The sequence below is a fragment of the Stegostoma tigrinum genome, chromosome 18 (assembly GCF_030684315.1).
Source record: "Stegostoma tigrinum isolate sSteTig4 chromosome 18, sSteTig4.hap1, whole genome shotgun sequence".
NCBI lineage: Eukaryota > Metazoa > Chordata > Chondrichthyes > Orectolobiformes > Stegostomatidae > Stegostoma > Stegostoma tigrinum.
The window spans coordinates 26898626-26919925 of NC_081371.1; the positions used below are offsets into that span (position 1 = coordinate 26898626).

The 21300-nt window shown below is 41.0% G+C and overlaps 1 protein-coding gene across 6 annotated transcripts in view; it reads right to left on the minus strand.

Moving 5' to 3' along the window:
- chrm2a (cholinergic receptor, muscarinic 2a) overlaps nt 1-21300 on the minus strand; it is a 68728-nt gene that overhangs the window by 35594 nt on the left and 11834 nt on the right. For 3 of the 6 annotated variants that reach the window (XM_048549583.2, XM_048549578.2, XM_048549579.2), the window contains one exon: nt 9612-9761. The exons of the other annotated variants lie outside the window; for them this stretch is intronic. The gene's annotated coding sequence lies outside the window, so the exon portion shown is untranslated. The remainder of the gene's footprint in view (nt 1-9611; nt 9762-21300) is intronic. 6 annotated transcript variants of the gene reach the window in all.

Consider the following 21300-nt stretch of genomic DNA (forward strand, 5'->3'; position numbering starts at 1 on the left):
CATGTACACCACATCCACTGCTTGACCCTCGTCAACCTGTCTCGTGACTTCCTCAAAGAACTCAATAAGATTTGTAAGGCATCACCTGCCCCTCACATAGCCATGCTGACTCCCCTTTAATCACGCTGTGCTTTTCCAAATAGTCATAAATCCTATCCCTCAGAGTTCTTTCCAAAACCTTGCTGACTACAGATGTAAGACTGACTGGTCTATAATTTCCAGGAATTTCCCTATTCCCTTTCTTGAAAAGAGGAACAACATTTACTTCCCTCCAATCTTCCAGTACGACTCCCGTGAGAGTGAGGAAGCAAAGATCTTCGCCAGCGGCTTAGCAACCTCCTTTCTTGATTCCCGGATCAACCTAGGATAAATGTGGTCTGGCCCTGGGGACTTATCAATCTTAATGTTTGCTAGAATTTCCATCACATCAACTTCCTCAATCTTGATCTGTTCAAGCCTGTTTTCCTGCTCCTCAAAGTTCTCATTCACAACAAGGTCCCTTTCCTTAGTGAAAACCAAAGCAAAAAACTCATTTAGGGCTTCTCCTATCTGCTCAGACTCCACGCACAAGTTCCCTACGCTATCCCTGATTGGCCCTATCTTCTCCCTGATCATTCTCTTATTCCTCATGTATGAGTAAAATGCCTTCGAGCTCTCCCTAATCCTTCCTGCCAAGCTGTTTTTGTGCCTCCTCCTGGCCCTCCTCAGTCCACTTTTGAGCTCTTTCCGAGCAAGCCTGTAATCCTCTAAAGCTGTGCTAGACCCTTGCTTCCTCCACCTTACGTAAGCTGCCTTTTTGTTTTTGACAAGAAGCACCTCTGTACCCGTCATCCAAGGCTCCTTAATCTTACCCCTTCTTACCTGTCTCAGAGGAACAAATTTATACATCACTCGCAACAACTGCTCCTTAAACAGCCTCCACATGTCTGCTGTGCCCTTTCTGTGGAACAATTGCTCCCAATCTGTACTTCCCAACTCCCGTCTGATAGCATTATAGTTTCCTTTACCCCAGTTAAATATCTTCCCCTGGTAACTGCTCCTTTCCCTTTCCATGGCTCTGGTAAATGTGAGGCTGTTGTGGTCACTGTCGCCAAAGTGTTCTCCCACCACGAGATCTGACACCTGTCCTGGCTCATTGCCGAGCACCAAATCCAAAATGGCTTCCCCCCTCGTCGGCCTGTCCACATACTGAGTAAGGAAACCCTCCTGATCACACCTGACAAAAACGGCTCCATCCAAACCATCTGCACTAAGGAGGTTCCAATCTATATTGGGAAAGTTGAAGTCACCCATAACAACAACCCTGCTACGTTTGCACTTTTCAACAATCTGCTGGCCAATGAGTTCTTCGATCTCCCTACTGCTATTTGGGGGTCTGTAGAAAACCCCCAGTGAGGTGACTGCTCCCTTGCTGTTCCTAACTTCCATCCATACTGACTCAGTTGATAAACCTTCCTCGGCAACCTCAGCCCATACCACCTCAGTAGACGAGTTCTAGCCCTTTTGATATAAAGGCCCACATTTCATTAGCATTTTTAAACATTTTCTATATCTCTTCCCAAGTCTCTTTGGACTTCCACTGTCTTTAGCTTTTCACCATTTAGAAAGTATTTATCCTTTCTAGCTGAGATGCTTATATTGTGATCTATTTGTCACAGTTTTGCCCCTACACTAGATCACTTTGCAATTTAAAGCTTACATTTACACTGATGGCAGTGTCACCAATCTACGTGTCATCAGAGAGTTTATGTGAGTTCCTATTCGATAATCTAGTCATCATTAAAAGATGAATAATGGAAGCCCAACATAGACCATAATGCACATTGTTAAAATTCGACATATTAAAGTGTGTACAAAAAACCCTACTTCCTGTTATTTCTTCTCTCTGTACCCTACCACTCAACAATTTCTTAACCAATAGAGTAATTTGTCTTCAGTTTCATGGGGACAACTTTAGCAAACAATGTTTTAAGGAGACTTTATCAAATATCTTCTATTTCCCAGTACCTCTGTTTTCTTATGGACTGCTAATGTAGTTTCAAAGAAAAATAGAGTCTTCATTATGATAGGCAAGTGATTACAGCAATCTGTCTACTTTGCCACAAAACTAGTCCAAGAATCATTGAGATATATTACATGGAAACAGACTCTGTGGTCTAACTTGTCCACGCTGACCAGGTATCCTAAATAATCTTGTCTCATTTGCCAGCATTTGGCCCATATCCCTCTAAACCTTTCCTATCCATATACTCATCCAGGTGTCTTTTAAAGCCTCCACTGCTTCCTCTGGCAGCTCATTCCAAACATGCACCACCCTCTGCTTGAAAACGTTGCCTCTTAGGTCCCTTTTAGATCTTTCCACTCTCACCTTAAACTTATGCCATCTAATTTTAGTCTCGCCTACCCAGGAGAAAAGACCTTGACTCTACACCCTATCCATGACCGTCGTGATTTTATAACCTCTAATAAGGTCACCCCTCAGCCTCCAATGCTCCAGGGAAAATAACCCCAGCCCATTCAGCCTCTTCCTATAGATCAAACCCTCCAACCTTGGTTACATCCTGGTAAATCTTTTCTGAGTTTCACAACATCTTTCCTATAGCAGAGAGAGCAGAATTGAATGCAGTATTCCAAAAGTGACGTAACCAATGCCGTAGAATGACCTCCCATTAATCACTTGAATTAAGCTCCGAGGTGTTACCGTTGCCTTTAGTGCCCCTCCATGAAAACAAGTTAAGATTAGACGTAAAGAATACACAAAGTCTGAGCAGAACATCATCTTACAAATATACTGTGAGAGTTTCATATCTCATTTATTTGATACAATATTAGGCAATGAGGACTATAGTCTCTATTGGGTTGAAAGCAATTTCATTTAATCAGTTAATCATATAAAATGTTCATTGTATAAAATTGCAAATGCCAACTCATTGGTTATCCTATAGCAGTCTGGGCGATTAATGCCATTTCCAGCATTAACAATGAAATTGGGAGTTCAGACTGTCCTCTTTGCTTAGGTGATTTTATGTACTGTAATGTAAACAAAACATTTATTAAAATCAAATAATTAAATTTAATTGCTTAACTTAAAAAGTTAAAGAAATTATGTCTGGAAAGTGCAATAGCAAAAAGGAGAGAAAATGTTCTATCTGCATTAGATTTGAGGGGAATAGTTCAGTGCTTATCTGAACCCAGCATAATGAGTTAGTTGGACCATTAGAGAAACATTTCCTTTTATTCAGCTCTTGAAAAGCCAAAGTAACATTTTCTTTAAAAATAACAAGTAGCAGTTGTTATTAGGCTCCTGAAACAGTCTTCTTATTCCACTGTAATATTTATTGTGATTTTTTTTATTCATGAAAAATTCTGTTACTTGCTTTAAATGAACCTATTATGGAGGGTCAAGGTTGGCAGAAATAACAATCCATTTTGAACTCCTAGCCCACAGTATATAATAGATTTGTGGTATAATCTAACATTGAATGGTGGTTTATAACAATGTGATTACTTTTTCAATATTCATTTCACACACGCACAGATTCCTGTGTATGCCAAGCATTCTGATGAAGTGAGAATTGAATCTATTGGCTATGTCAGGACTGAAATGATTTTCAGTCTAAATATAAATACTAGGATTCCATTGCTGCTAGGAAATCTTATGCTCACAAAGTGGATCAGTGCCCATGTGGGTGGAATTTGTGTATATAGTTACTCATTACAGAAACTCTTACTATAGAATATTAGAAGATGTTGTACTCTGATAGAAGCAACTGAAAATGTAATACCTTGAACAAAAGTTCTTCATCATCGTTGTAACTTACTTAAACAAAATAGTCAAAGTGCTGACAGCTGGTTTAGATTAGATTAGATTTTAGATTAGATTAGATTCCCTACAGTGGGGAAACAGGCCCTTTGGCCCAACAAGTCCACACCACCCCTTGGAGCATCCCACCCAGACCCATCCCCCTATAATCCCACACCCCTGAACACTACACGCAATTTAGCATGGCCAATCCAACTAGCCTGCACATCTTTGGACTGTGGGAGGAAACCAAAGCACCAGAGGAAACCCACGCAGACACGGGGAGAATGTGCAAACTCCGCACAGTGAGAATTGTTTAGCCTAAGTTTAGCATAAAGTAAAACACTTTGGCTTACATCTCCCGGTAATATAGCAAGTAAAAAAGCAATGTGCAACACGAAATAAGATAAATAATAAGTTATAAAAAATTATTAACATTGGTTGTAGCAAGTTAAAAAAAAATTTCAGCCTCTATCTCTTTTCCATTCCTGAATCAGTGATTCACACTGCATTATGATTGAATAGCACCAATAACTTTTGATATCTCACCCAAGTAATCATTTCTATAACTGTAAACTCTTGGCCCTTGGAAGAATTTGATGTTAATTTGAAACCTCCACTAATTCTCACGTTTGCACATTCCAACAGAAGTGACTGTAAAATAAAGAGGAACAGAAATTTGACCATTTTTCCCCAAAGAAACCTGAGAGCAATTGTAGTTTTTCTTTACTACTTGTATCAGAATTGGTTCATTCAACATGGATCATAAATAGACCTAATTCTATCTTAATCTATATGCAATCAGAATTCATTTCTGTAAACTTGTAAGTATGAACAATCTGAATAAAGGATTTATCTCTTACATAGTTTTTACTCTGTCATCAAAAGTAAAATGTTTAATTGTCACATGTTTGAATTGTTGAATAGCAGATTTAATGGTATTTTCAGAACCAGGGCATATAAAGGGGAATCGGTAGTTGTAGTGTATTTGGATTTTGGAAAAATATTCAGTAATGTTACTGTACAAAGTGAACAGGTGTTGCAGCAATATCTTTCAATCACAGATTGGCTAACCAATATAACCAACAGTTAGGAGAAGTGCAAAAACAAATACAAAAACTGTGATGAAGGGTCTTTTAAAATCCCTGCAGTGTGGAAACAGGCCCTTCGGCCCAACAAGTCCACACTGACCCATCCCCCTATAACCCACCCAATCTACACATCACTGGACACTACAGACAATTTAGAATGGCCAATCCACCTAGCCTGTATATTTTTGGACTGTGAGAGGAAACTGGAGCACCTGGAGGAAACGCATCAGACTCATGTGCAAACTCCACACAGACAGTTACCTGGCGGTGGAATCAAACCTGAGTCCCTGGCACTGTGAGGCAGCAGTGCTAACCACTGAACATCCGTGTTGCCCCTTGTCACTGGATTTGAAATGCTAACTCTATATATCTCTCTGCGGATTCTGCCAGACCTGCTGAGTTTCTGCCGTACTCAAAAAAAAAATTCATAAAGCAAAAGTACAAAGGGATCTGGGAGTGTTGGTCCAGGATTCTCTTAGGATTAACTTGCAGGTAGAGTCCATGATTCAGGAAGCGAATGTAATGTTGTCGTTTATCTCAAGTGGGCTGGAATATAAAAGCCACAACGTGCTTCTGAGACATTATAAAGATCTAGTTAGGCCCCATTTAGAATACTGTGCCCAATTTTGGGCCCCACACCTCAGGAAGGACATACTAGCCCTGGAGCGTGTCCAGTGGAGATTCACACGGAAGATCCCTAGAATGGTAGGATTAACGTATGATGAACGGCTAAGGATCCTGTGATTATACTCATTTGAGTCTAAAAGGTTGAGGGGAGATCTAATAGAAATTTACAAGATAATGTATGGTGGACGCTAGGAAGTTGTTTCCATTAGGCAGGGAGACTAGGACCCGTGCGCACAGCCTTAAAATTAGAGGGGGTAAATTTAAAACTGAACTGAAATGACATTTTTTCAGCCAGAGAGTGGTGGGCTTGTGGAATTCATTGCCACGGAGTGCAGTGGAGGCCGAGACATTGGATGCCTTCAAGGCAGAGATCGACAAATTCTTGATCTCAGAAGGAATCAAGGGCTACGGGGAGAGTGCAGGGAAGTGGAGTTGAAATGCCCATCAGCCATGATTTAAATGGTGGAGTGGATTTGATGGGCCGAATGGCCTTACTTCCACTCCTATGTCTTATGGTCTTATGGTACTTTGTTTTTGTTTCAGTTCTCCAGCATAGGCGGGTCTTATTTTTGTTTTAGTTGGGAGAACGGGATCATTTTTCAGGTTGGGAATATAATGGAGTACTACCATAGAATATAGAACATGGAATTGTAAAGCATAGGAACGGGCCGTTTGGTCCACGATGCTGTGCCAAATGTGACACCAAATTAAACAAATCCCTTCTGCCTGGCCTTGGTCATTATCCCTCCATTCCTTGCATATTTGTGTGCTTATCCAAAAGTCCCTTAAATGCCCCACCGTATCTGCTTTCACCACCAGCCCTGACAGTGCGTTCCAGACTCCTATCACTCTCTGTGTAAAAAACGTGCCCCTCACATCTCCTTTGAAATTCCCCCCTCTAACTTTAAATGCATGCTCCCTTGTATTAGACATTTCAACACCGCGAAAAAGATTCTAACCATCAATCCTATCTGAACGGTTCATAATTTTATCAAGTTTCCCCTCAGCCTCCACCGCGCAAGAGAAAACAACCCAAGTTTTTTTAGCCTCTCCTTACAGCTCATACCCTCTAATCCAGTCAGCTTCCTGGTAAACCTCTTCTGCACCCTTTCCAAAACCTCCATATCCTTCCTGTAATGTGGTGACCAGAATTGAACACTAAAGTCTTATAAAGCTGCAACATGACATCCTGACTCTTGTACTCAATTCTCCAACCAATAAATGCAAGCATGCTATCTGTCTTCTTTACCACTCAATCTACTTGTGTGGCCACTTTCAGGGAGCTATGGGCTTGAATGCCAAGATCCTTCTGTACATCAACGCTGTTCACAGTCCTGACATAACTGTACACCTTCCCTTAACACTTGGTCTCCCAAAGTGCAGCACCTCACATTTACCGAGATTAAACTTCATCTGCCATTTTTTCACCCATGTATGCAAATGATCTATGTATACTTTGACAACCTTCTACTCTATCCACAATTCCTCCGTTCTTTGTATTGTCTGCAAACTTACAAACCCACCCATCTACATTTTCATCAAAGTCAATTTTATATACCACAAACAGCAGACACCCTGCGGAACACCACTAGTCACTGGCCTCCAGCCTGAAAAGCACCCTTCCACCACTATCTCCTGTCTTCTATGGGCAAGCCAATTCTGAATCCACGTGGTCAAGCCAACATGGATCCTATGCATCTTAATCTTCTGGATGAGCCAACCACGAGGCACCTTGTCGAAAGTCTTACTGAATTCCATGTAAACAACATTCACTGCTCTACCTTCATGGATCACTTCCGTCACCTCCTCGAAAACTTCAATCAAGTTGGTAAGACATGATCTTCACTGCACAAAGCCATGCTGACTGTCCCTAATTAGGCCATGCTTTTCCAAATATACATAAATCGTATCCCTAAGAATTCTCTCCAATAGCTTCCTAACCACCGATGTGAGACTTACCGGTCTGTAGTTTGCTGGATTATCCCTATTTTCATTCTTGAACAGAGAAATAACATTATGTTGGTTTACCAATTATGAACAAACAATATTAATGACTTGGATGAAGGGACTGATGCATTATAACCACATTTACTGGGTGGTGGAATGTTTCTCATATTAGTTAGCAAGTCATGTGTCAAGAAGAATCGAATTTTCACTTTCCCCCATCAATCATCCTGTAGAGTTCTTTTTGAATGAGATTGCCAGTCAGTGGTGAATGAGAGACACTAGTCTATCAATATGAAAAAAAACTGTCCTGTGGGGCGGAGAAGATGGTGTTGAGGGAGAAAAACAAAATAAAAGAAAATATCTCACAGATGCAAATTGCTTAACATTAAAACAATGGAAATATAGCTGTAGAACTATAGATTTTCACATGTTGGAACTCGGCTTGAAAGCTTGAGTCATATGGGAAACTTGATTTTACCTACAGGAGCTTGGAATACAAAACATGAAATTTCTTCTAGGCATTAGATGAATTTTTAAGTGAAGTTGTGGGGACCTCATTACAGAAAGAGTAAGGGAATGGTGAGAAGGTAGATTTCCTACAGCATGAGATCAAGGTTAGAGATTATAATGTTGAAGAAAGCCTCGACCAATTTTTTGCTCCTTCCACTAGAACAGAAGCTTGGGAATTTTCAATTAGGACTTGAGATGGTGACTACTGAAAAATTGATCAAATTTGTAATGAGTGGAGAGATGAAGTTTGAAATAGAGGGAGCTATTTTCACAGGACTGTATTAGAAATGTTTACTATGAAATAATTGAATGTTATACAGATGAACAGCTGCTGGAGCTAGATGTGGGGTTGGAAGTAGGTGCAGATTGTGCCTAAGTCAGGTGTAGGAGCATTGAGGTCAGCAGGAAGATCACCTGGCAGATCTGCAGTTACCAACGCATGTGATGTGTTTGCAATGTTTAGGATAAAAGGTATTTGATTTTTCTCAAACCCAAACTGAAAGGGTGTCAAAATAAAGCTTAGTCTTCTATTGTGATTATTAATGTTATAATTTAGATTGACAGATCCATAAATAATCTACTTGGAATGTGGCCTTTAGCCAAAGTAGTTGGAGATCCACTGTTTTAGTACATGAATTGCTTTTAACAATTAGTTATTGAGTAGATATGCAATTAAAATATATATCAAGAAGGGCACACAAAAGGTCTGGGAAAATGGCTTGTGCAGTTATAGAGCTTACAACACAAGCAAAATGCAGCAAAAAGCTTCCTATTTTCCATTCATATTTAAACTTGGCACTGTCTTTCGTAATACAACATGCTGTTTTGAGTATTTAAAGCTCCTTTAAAAATGTGATATAATGAATTCTTTATTGATTTTAGATTTGAAAGCAAATTGCAACAATAATATCAAAAACACAGTCTGTACAGCGGTGGGCATAGACTGTGTTAATTTCATATTTTCCCTTCTGCTGTGGTTACAGAGCACTTGGGGATGGTGAAGAGTCATTGTGGAAAGGAAAACCTAAGGAGAAAGAGAGAGCCTTGAATATTACATTAAAGCTTGTAAATTTGCCAGAATTACGGCACGGTGGCTCAGTGGTTAGCACTGCTGCCTCAGAGTGCCAGGGACCCGGGTTCAATTCCAGCCTCGGGTAACTGTCTGTGTGGAGTTTGCACATTCTCCCTGTGTCTGCGTGGGTTTCCTTTGGGTGCTCCGGTTTCCTCCCACAGTCCAAAGATGTGCTAGGTGGATTGGCCATGCTAAATTGCCTGTAGTGTTCAGAGGGTGTGTGGGTTATAGCGGGATGGGCCTGGGTGGGATGCTTCAAGGGCCGGTGTGGACTTGTTGGGCCGAAGGGCCTGTTTCCACATTGTAGGGAATCTAATCTAATGACTGTCAATAAATGATTATTGTGCCTCTAATTTTATATATTCATGCATATACTATATGCTTGCAGCTAGTAACAGTATAAATGCTTTTGGGGCACTGCCAAAACACTTGACATATAAGAGGATAAGCTGTTGTTCATATTTGAATTGGCTGGAAATGAACTAAAAATGTTGCTGCCTTGTATAATCACTACTAAGCAGCAATTTAAAATTTATATCGGAATGTAGAATATAAACTTTACCTTGCTATGTTTCAATTTTGTGCATCTGTTTCAGCAGCCTGGAATGTGCAATCAGTGACAAAACAATGCTTGCTGATCACCTCTAAGAAGCTTCTCACAAAGATCTTTTGATCCCTTTGCTACAAGCTTTCCCTTTCCCAATGTCCGCATCTAGAAGGATAAGCAGTCAATCACAATGAAATATTCTTTCAGGCAGAAAATTAAAAAGAAAATTTCCATATTTAAAATATTACAGAAGAAAATAAACCGAATACTAGTTTTTACAATGCTGTTGGAGACCCAGTCACACCTCAGTCAGTGAAATGCATTTTTTCAAGAATTTTTATACAGGAGATGATTACATAGCTACTATACCAGTGTGGCAGGCTAACATTCAGGGAACGTTCAGGGAGCAGGGCGTTTAAATCACACCAAGGCATCTTATGGAATTTAAAATCAAAGTGGATGTAAGATTGACTCAGTGGTGGGAAGCAATAATGGTTAATGGATATTTTTCAGACTGGAGGAAACTTTGTAATGGAGAATTCTGGGGGGTCAGGTTTTCTGCTTTATGTTAATGAGCTAGATCTTGGATGCAGGGGGCAGTTTTGAAGATTGTGAATGATAGATAACTTGGAAGCATTGTAAGCTGTGAGGAAGACAATGTAGACCTTCGAAAGGCCATTGACAAGTTGGTGAGATGGGTGAATAATTGGCAAGTCAGTTTTATTTGGACAAGTGTGAGGTGATACATTTTGGTCAGAACACAGATATGTTGTACAAATTAAAGGGTTTTGCTGCAAAGGGTGTTGCAGGAAAGATTTACAAGGGTGCTGCTGTGATTGGAGAGTTTGAATAAGGCTGAGGGGTTACCTTATATAGGTTTATAAAATCATGAGGAGTATGGATAGGGTGAATAACCAAGGTCTTTTTCCCAGACTTGAGAGTTCAAAACTAGACAGTATAGGTTTCAGGTCAAGGAAAAGATTTAAATTGGGCCTGAGGGGTAATTTTTCGTGCAGAGCGTGCTGCATGTATGGAACGAGCTGCCAGAGGAAGTGATGGAGGTTGATACAATTGCACCATGTAAAAGGCATCTGGATGGCTATATGAATAAGAAGGGTTTAGAGGGTTATGGACCAAATGCAAATGGGAATAGATCAGATTGGGATATCTGGTCAGCATGGATGAGTTGGACCAAAAGGTTTCTTTCCATGCTTTTTGACTCTAAGATTCCTTACTACAAATGATTTTCAAATCTGGTGAAGCCACATCAATATGCATTCATGCTAAACGATGCAGCACCAAACTATAGACAGAGATAAATGAACCACAGTTAAAAGATTATTTCAAATCTGCACAGTCTTACTACATCTGGTCATGACTCATGGTGGACAGTTAAACAACTATGGGGAGAGGAAGACTATCAAATTGTTATACTCGATGATGGCAGTGAGAGCAAAAGACAAGAGTGAATCGTTTGTAACCACCTTCAGCCAATGCTGAGTGGATTACCATCTCAGTCTCCTTCTGAGGTTGTCAGCATCATGGAAACCAGTTCTCATCTAATTCTATGCATTCTTTGTGATATCAAGAAATAGTAGAAGGCATTGGCAGCAGCAAAAGATTTGGGTTGTGACAAAATCATCGTGGTAGTGCTAAAGATTTGCGCTTAAGAGCTAGGCCTGAATCTGGCCAATTTGTTTCATGATAGGTACAACACTGACACCTGCCTGACAAAATGGGCAAATTTTCAGATATATACTGTCCACATATATCAAGGCAAATCCAATGTAAATATGACTCAAGCAGTCTACTTTTAATCATCAAAGTGATGCAAGATATCATTGACTCCACTCAACAGTAACTCAAACCATTTTCACTAGTGCTCAGTTTCAATTTAGCCAGAATTTCTTAACTCCAGGATTTATTACAGCATTGATTCAAATACGGCCATAAAAGCTGAATTGCAGGGGTGAGTTAAGGTGACTGGCTTTGCTTTCAAGACAGTTTTAAATGTGGCACCAAGGTGTCCCAGCAAAACTATAGTCAATTGAATTGAGGGAAATCTCTCCATTGGGTTGGAGTCATACCTAACAAAAAGGCAGTTTTTGGAAACCCATATACTGTATCCACTGTACCCGCTGTGGCTTCCTCTACATTGGGGAAACCAAGCGGAGGCTTGGGAACCACTTTGCAGAACACCTCCGCTCGGTTCGCAATAAACAACTGCACCTCCCAGTCGCGAACCATTTTAACTCCCCCTCCCATTCCTTAGACGACATGTCCAGCATGGGCCTCCTGCAGTGCCACAAAGATGCCACCCGAAGTTTGCAGGAACAGCAACTCATATTCCACTTGGGAACCCTGCAGCCCGATGGTAACAATGTGGACTTCACCAGCTTCAAAATCTCCCCTTCCCCCACTGCATCCCAAAACCAGCCTAGCTCATCCCCGCCTCCCTAACCTGTTCTTCCTCTCCTCTGTTCTATCCCCTCCTCCCACCTCAAGCCGCACCTCCATTTCCCACCTACCAACCTCATCCCGCCTCCTTGACCTGTCCACCCTCCCCGGACTGACCTATCGCCTCCCCACCTCCCCACCTATACTTTCCTCTTCACCTATCTTCTCCTTTATCCATCTTTGGTCCGCATCCCCCTCTCTCCCTATTTATTCCAGAACCCTCAACCCATCCCCCTCTCCGATGAAGGGTCTAGGCCTGAAACATCAGCTTTTGTGCTCCTAAGATGCTGCTTGGCCTACTGTGTTCATCCAGCTTCACACTTTGTTATCTCAGCCCAACACATCATTGCAAGAGTTTCTCAATACAGTGTCTTCACTCCAACCACCTTCAGCTGCTCAATCAGTGACCTCTGTCCATCATGATGGAAACTGAATATTGCTGCTCCTCAAACAATGAAGTTGTCCATGCCTAAACATAGTAAGCAACATTGCCTGAGCAACACTTAGGCTTGAACTGATAAATGACAAAATACAGTTGCAGCACACAAATACGAGGCAATAATTTGTCCAACAAGCAAAAATTCAATCATCAGCCCTTGACATTCAATAAAATTACCATCATTGAATCCTCCAGTACCAACATCCTGGAATTCACTGCTGATCAGAAAACTCACTGGACTGGTTAAGTAAATATCATGCCTGCAACAGCATATGTAATGTATTCTACAATTGTTGCCTCACCCCCAACTTCCCCAAAGTCTGCACAATATACAAGGTGCAAATCAGGAATATAATGGAATACTTGTCACTTGTCTGGATGAGTACAGCTCTGACAACATTCACAAAGTTTAACATCAACCAAGATAAATCAGTAAGCTTGATTGCATCATACCCACCATCTAAGTTATTCATTTTTTCCAACAAAGACACACCATACATCCAGCTTATACCATCTAAAGACACACCGCAGCAACTTACCAAGACTTTTATTTTACAGCATATCCAAACCCGCAACTTCGATTGTTCAGAAAAATGGCAGCAACGTAATGACAATGTCACTGGACTAGTCATTTAGCATCACCGTCAAATGATCTGCGGTCATGGGTTCAATTTCCACCATGGCAGATGGTGACATTCCCTAGAAATCTCGAGTCAGAAAACATATAATGATTGTCATTAGAATTGTTGTTGCTTTTGCTACTGTTCTTACTTGATCTGGCCTTATAGGTGACTATAGACTCACAGGAATATGGCTGATTTTTAGCTGCCTTCTGAAATGGCCTACACAGCCAATCAGTTCAAGGGCAACTGAAAATGAGCTACAAATGCCAGTCTTGGCAGGCAACACCCACATTCCAGACACGAATAATAAAAAATGCATGGGAATGTCACCTGCTGCAAGTTCTTCTCTAAATGACCTGTTATACTCACTTGAAACCTAAATATTTACTGCTTAATTGCATGCAGGCATCTGGTTATTTCAATTTTATCATATTGTATGCACTCACCATATCCACAGTTTATTTCATGTAATAAAATAAGACATAATAGTTTACTATATGACTTTACTGAACTAAGCCTCAGCACTATTTTTCAACTGAGATATCCATGTCACACTCATACACTGCAAGCAAGGCTGCTACTCTTCAGGCCCTGTCATTTTTTCCATGCTCATGAGTTTTTTTTTCCTTCTTTGATCCTATATAAAAACAAACCTTACCGTAGCCCTACCAGACCACACAGCCGCTCTCCCATTAATTAGATGACTGGTGGTGATGTGACTTGAAAGTCACCATGCCTCAGGTGAGAGGAGAGGTTAAGAAGGATGGTTCTTCAGGGTAACCTCAGATGTTGCAGGAATTGAACCCATGCTGTTGATATCACCCTGTATTTCCACCTGACCTAACCAATCCCATCTCACAAACATTTGGGTTTTAAAAAGGCAAGCGTCCTTCAGTTCACATAATGATTTTAACTCGAAAGTTCTAGTTTTTCCACCCAGATCACTGCAATCATCAAATGTGACAATGTCAGCTTCTGAACTTTCGTAAGTGACCAGTTTGTGATGTAGAATGATATCAAAAGCATGAGTTCAATTCTTGTAAAAGCAGCTTCTGATCTGTTATAAGTGTCAACAGCACTTGGATGGGAAGGGCTGAATGCAAAATGAATCAAGCTTGATACTGCTCTGCCAGTTTGTTCACATTGAGACAGAATAACTAATCCAAACAATAGAAGTGCTGATTGTGATTTTCTGCACTGTTGTATAAATGGTTAGTGCTGAGTCCAAAATATTTATTCCATTATTCGCAGACTGCAGTGATTTATAGAGCAGTTGGGACACATCATTATTTACTATGAAGCAACCACATTTTAAGTAATGTTTGATTTAAATAAACTGATTACAGTAATTAGAGCTACCTCATAACTGCCACCTTTGGACAGCCTGGTAACTCAATGATTAGCACTGCTGCTTCACAGCATCAGGGACCCAGTTTTGATTCCAACCTTGGGTGACTGTCATTGTGGAGTTTGCACATTCTCCCCATGTCTGCATGGGTTTCCTTCTGCAATGCAAAAATGTACAGAATAGGTGGATTAGCCATGGGAAATCCAGAGTTACAGGAATGGGGTAGGTCTGGGTGGGTGCTGTTTGAGTGTCAGTGTGGACTCGATGGGCTGAATAGCTGCTTCTACCCTGTAGCAATTCTATGGCAGGTATAAAAACAAATGTGGCATAATTATGACTGTCTGGTTGTTTTATAAATTGCTGCAAATATATAGTGAAAGTAAATGAAGAGCTAGAACCAGAAAATACATTTACTCATTGGATCTACTGTTCTTATGGCACTATCTTTGCTGAGGATAAATGGTATCAACTTGACATATTAGACTGCAATTGTCAAGGTATTGGTAGTTAATCTTCTTTTGATATTGAAACAAAAATCTTAACCTCTGGTCTGAAGGGTTCACAGAATAACAGTTTCTTAGCGGTATTGGCTGAGTATCTTAATTATAGAGACATAGAAATTCCTCCCCATGTTCAAAGAAAAAAAATTTCTTTTTGATAAAACCAGAAAATACTCATTTTATTCCAGAGAAATTAATTGCAGTGTTCAAAGTGAGGTTGAAAACTTGGAGAAGATTACATAAGTAGAACAGAGCTAGGTCATGAAACAATTTGAATACTGGGATGAGAGTTTAAATTTGAGACCTGGTGGTGATGTAGGACCAGGAAGGACCAGGGTGAGGGGAAGAAGAAGTTTAAGGAGTAAAGTTGACCTCATGGCCATTGGAATTGTCAAGACTAGAGATTGGGTTAGGGAGAGGCTATTTTGGTCACTTGTTGCCCTAATGCCTGGGAGCAAAGAGACTGTTGTAGCCCAACAGACAACGTCAGAGACAGGTTTCTGGTATAAGACAGGTTTCCAGCCTCCCCAAGCCATCAGGAAGAATGGGGGATGGCTGGAAAAGCCCAAGCTGATCTGTACTGAGTGGTGGATGGGCTCAAAGGGTTGCATGCTCTACCCCTGCACCTGTTTTGTTTTAGTTGTGTGGCAATGACTGTGGAATTGTCATGTCCAAAACTGCTCATCTTTTTTCCTTCAGACAGCTACAGTTGATTCTGCTGTTGCCAATGATGCCTCCTCTGGGCCCATTTCTCTGCGGAGTGCTGACATGGGCTGAGTGGCCTGCTTCTGTGCTGTGAAGTGCTCTAAACCCTCTTCATTTGCCTTATCAACATCTTCATGTTGCTTCACAATCTCCATTCTTTTGTTAATTAATTAGTCCCCCTCTAGCACCCTTCAAATTTTAGAATACTGCTTTCAATTCCCATTTCCCTCCTAGAGGAAAGGTGTTATTAAACTTGAGGGGGTTCAAAAAAAGGTTTATTTGGGTGTTGCTGGGATTGGAAGGTTGAGTTCTCGGGAGCTGCTGACCAGAATGAAATGTTTTCCCCTGGAGCATCAGAGGCTGAGGGCTGACCTTATAGAGGTTTAGATGAGTTAAGGATAGGGTGAATAGCCAAGGTCTTTTTCCCAGGGTAGGTGAGTCCAAAGACTAGAAGGCATGGGTTTAAGGGGAGAGGGAAAAGATTTAAAAGGGACCTAGAGGTAACATGTTTCACACAAATAGTGGTTCGTGTATTCAACAAACTGCCAGAAGAAGTAGAGGACCCTGGTATGATTACAACATTTAAAAGGTATCTGGATGGGTCCATGAATAGGAAGGGTTTAGAGATATGGACCAAATGCTGGCAAATTGGACTGGATTAAGTTAGGATATCTGGTCGACATGGACAAGTTGGACCAAGGGTCTGTTTCCCTATTGTACATCTATGATTCTGTGACAAAGACAAGATTTGAATTGCTGAAATAAAAAAGGAAAGAATTCAAAAGTAGGTTATAGCTTCTGAAAAAAAAATATTGTTCTTAGGTGCTAGCCATGGTTAGGGCGAATTCCTTTACCTTTGGTTGAGTGCTTCGGCTTCTGTTTATGGCCAAAAAGATTATCCAGGCTGGGAAACAGAAACATATTTCTTCTTCCTGACATCTTGGCTTTTACACATTTTAGAACGTGTACCAATGAGGAAACACGGAAATGTGGGATGATACTCACCAGAAAAGGAAAGACTTTGTAAATGTAGTGGGGAAAACTGAAACTTCTACACGCAGATTCATATCTGAGAGACGGCCTTAAATACAATGAATCCTCTGCTTCCTATAAGAAGTGGCAGGTGTGATTACAAAGACAGTGCGAATCGAGTTTTCTTACGATTTCAATACGAAATTACCTCTCAGACAAATTCAATTTCAGGGCTGCAAAATAATCCATTTCATTGCGCAAAAACAGATTAATCCTGGCAGGAGTCGAGGCGCTCAAAACTCCATCGTCGCAGTTTAATAATGCCATCCGATTGCTCTGGCTCTCTGTTCACCGGAAAACACATTCAGCAAGGAGAAAGAAGCTGCTGAAGGGCACGGAACCGAGCGCTGTCTAATACCTATCTCTCCCTCCCAGGCTCGGCACAGTGGTCCGGATCTACAAACAAAAAACCTTAAATCCAAAATCCGGATCCCCAGCGCTTGCGAACAACTGACAGCAAAACCTTGCGTTCATTTCCCAGGGGTTGGGTTCCCAAAAAGGTGCCTGCACAATACGGTCAGAGCGTACTCAACACTATGTAAGTCATCCTTCACAGTTTTAAAGTGATTAGGCTTCCATGATGTGATTAGCACTGAAAAAAATGCATGACTTTGTTGGAGAGAATCGAGGTCCAACAGAGGAAAGCCGATTTAGCTCTAACCAGATGTGACAGCTGCTGACAGTGTGTCACACGAACTAGGGAACTTTCGAAATTAAACTCTTGTGGTCTTAAATGATAAAATAAAACAAAAGTTCGACTTCAGATGTTTTGAGAAGAAAGCTTGCAGAAAAAGTGAGGGCGAACAGTAATTTTCTTTGGCATTGCTCAAAGTAAGTGTGTTTCAGTTTTCACACTCAGATATCAAAAAAGTGTCAAGCCTTTAACAATTTAAGAAAAAAAAGATAAATCGTCCCAATTTAGTGCACTTCTGTGGAAACATGTTCTATTTCCAAATAATGTCACATTGAACCACCGCCCACTGACATGAATATGGTTAACACAGGTTATATCAAGATTAACTTTGATCCGCATTCAAATGTCAATGATAGCTCGTGAACAAATCCCGACACAATCGTCTTCAAGATAATAAAATGTGAAGCTGGATGAACACAGCAGGCCAAGCAGCATCTCAGGAGCACAAAAGCTGACGTTTCGGGCCTAGACCCTTCATCAGAGAGGGGGATGGGGTGAGGGAACTGGAATAAATAGGGAGAGAGGGGGAGGCGGACCGAAGATGGAGAGAAAAGAAGATAGGTGGAGAGAGTATAGGTGGGGAGGTAGGGAGGGGATAGGTCAGTCCAGGGAAGACGGACAGGTCGAGGAGGTGGGATGAGGTTAGTAGGTAGGAGATGGAGGTACGGCTTGGGGTGGGAGGAAGGGATGGGTGAGAGGAAGAACAGGTTAGGGAGGCAGAGACGGGTTGGACTGGTTTTGGGATGCAGTGGGTGGAGGGGAAGAGCTGGGCTGGTTGTGTGGTGCAGTGGGGGGAGGGAACGAGCTGGGCTGGTTTTGGGATGCAGTGGGGGGAGGGGAGATTTTGAAGCTGGTGAAGTCCACATTGATACCATTGGGCTGCAGGGTTCCCAAGCGGAATATGAATTGCTATCCTGCGTCCTCAATCGTCTTCAAGTTGTGTTGTGAAATAAGTAAGGCCTCCACATTGAACTGCGTTGGTATTAGTGATGTTGATTCAAGCGATATCCAATCCATGTTTAAGGAAACAGAAATTGCTGGACAAACTCAGCTAGTAGTACAGCGTCTGTGGACAAAGGGCTAACGTTTCGAATCCAGTGACCCGTGGATCTCCCCAGGGATAGTGCCAGAACTGCTGAGGAACAAAAACAAAAGCTGCTAGAAAAGCTCAGCAGCTCCGGCAGCATCTGTGAAAGAAAAAAAAGTTAATGTTTCGGATCCAGTGACCCAGACATGCTGAGTTTCTCCAGCTGCTTCTGCTTCAGATTTCTAGCATCCGCACTATTTTGTCTTGTTTGTGTTTGAGGAGGTACATTGTGTTCTTCTATTACTTCAATGCAGTTACTGACGCAAAATCGCAATCTTAAAGAAAATGCGTTGGCACTCTAGAGTTAAAATATAACCTCACTAAACACCCAGAAGAAAAGTTGACGCAAGTTACTCCAAACGTTGAATTTGCACGCCGGCGCGTCATATTTATACAGTAATCGTCACACATGTACGAACAGCCAGAAGGTATTTGGCTGCCATTTTTCTAATGCAATGCAAGTGTATAACTTACTGAGTGTTCATTGAATGCGGGTGTCGCTAGCATTTATTGCCAATCCCTCATTTAGTATCAACAACATTGCTGTGGTTCTTGACTCGCACTGAGGCCAGGCAAAGGGAAAGATGGCAGATTTCCATCCCGAGAGGACGTTAGAAAACCAGATGGTATGTTTTTGCATTAATCCACAGTGGTCGCCACTAGACTGGATCCCTGTATTTCCCTTGAATTCACATTTCACTGTCTGCTGTAATGGGATTCATGCCGATGGCCACGGTGCATCAGCTCGTTGTTCTGGAATACTAGTTCAGTGATATTAATACTGCACCACTTTTTCCTTAATCCAAAGCCATGCATTCAGACGTAATTATACGTATGAGAAGCGACTGATCATATTTTTAAGAAATATACAAAGACATTTGGATATTAATAAATAAATAACTCTTAGTAATTTCTCGATAATAGAATTACATTCCAATAGACCCGTCACCCTGTACTACAATGATGAAGACATTGGAAGTGAGGATTTAGAGCAGAAAAAGCCAGTTATCTGTAAAAGGGAGCGAAGCAAGAACAGTCAACATTTGGGGAGTATACCACATCCAATTTGTTGGGAGAAATTGCCTGAAACAATAACCAGTTTGTTCCCAGATGCTGCTTGGCCTGCTGTGTTCATCTAGCTCCACACTTTGTTATCTTGGATTCTCCAGCATCTGCAGTTCCCGCTATCTCTGACCAGTGTATTTCCTTCACGTGTTCTGATGGATCATCAGTAGTGTTTTCAGGATCTTCTGTTTCTATTGCAGAATTCGAGTATTGCATTTTTGATTAAAACGCTGATGCCAAGAAGAGTGCGTTTGTAGTGTATGTACCTCAGCTCAGAAACAGTGATTCTGGTAAACTGCAAACTGCAAATTGGCAGCTAGTCAGTGACATAATCCATACCAACTCACTAACAATCAAATTCTGGCATATATGTGTGGAATAAAAAAAAGTCAAGCGTATGTGCTCAAGCCCTTGAAAATATCTGATAGTTTATCCATTCAGTTGAACATACGGTTTGCAATATTTCTATATATTCTGATATGTTACCGAGGGGATCCTTTTACGCACATATCTCTTGTTCTGCGAAATGCGCTTTGGTAGTAATGTCCTTTCATTCTCTATGAATTACCAAATGCCTAAGCTGCTGGCATCCCACGGTGTTTTGATTGTACGTAGTCCTGCACCATTAGTCGCAAAACACAAGCGCATATTATAAACAGACACGATATGTGCTCGAATTAATCTTATAATAGTTCAAAGGAATCATTTAGATCAGATTAGTGTGACTCGCCAGGCAAAATAGCATCCTGAACTCGAATTAAAATAATCTAAAAAATGGGCTCTTGATTAGTTCATTTAATACAACGTCCGAGAATATACTATAGACAATTTATTTCAAATAGCAGTTGATTTACATTTATGGTCATAGAAGACGAGTTTATTTACAATGACTGAATAGAACCTCTTGATCAAATGACTCGAGAGAAAGAACAAAAAGGATAAAAGGCAAATGATCATTTTGAACAATATCTAAATTCAGAGAGCTCCAAAGGGAGAGAGGCGATATACCGCAATTATCAACGGTAACCCCTTTGGAGATACTTAAGCTCCATGGTAAATCTCTGTTCTTCAGACAGCTGCTGACAAAAATAATTTACAGCAGAGGAATAAAGGCTTGACACTAACAGCCCCTACCCTGAAATCAGCCTGTGACCTTACAGTCAGCCATAAACTACCTGGAAGGTAAAACATACGGATGGTTTAATAAAGTCCAAGGAAGTTGTATCGTTCGATAAGTCCTGTTCATCTATTTAATCACCTTCCCAGAGTCCCGGCGCAACTTGCGCTATTCCTCAGGAGAACTACAGGACGCCTCCTATGGCCTGTGTGCTGCACTGTTGAAGTTAAACTAGGAGCTCCAACGTTCATCATTAAAATGTCGGATTTACTTAGCTACAGCTATCCGGCCCATCACTGTAAAATTCTAAATAAAGATTCGTTCTGTTTCAACTATTACGCCCCTTCTGTGAAATCTGAAAATATTAAACAGAACCCTTCTTTACCCTCACTAACTTATTTTATCCTGTGCTATCTGTGTCTGGTGCAGAAGTCCTGTAAAAATGTGATTTTTACAATGTCTTATCACAGAATGAGACAAATCTGCTATAAACCATGTTGCACGGTCCAAAATCACAGTAATATATCCAAAATACCCCGAATACTTTCCAAGAGACCCCTGTATATTTTGATATGGTTGTCTTTGATTTATGCTCCACATGGTATGAAATCAAAGCATTTTATGATTTCCTTCTCAA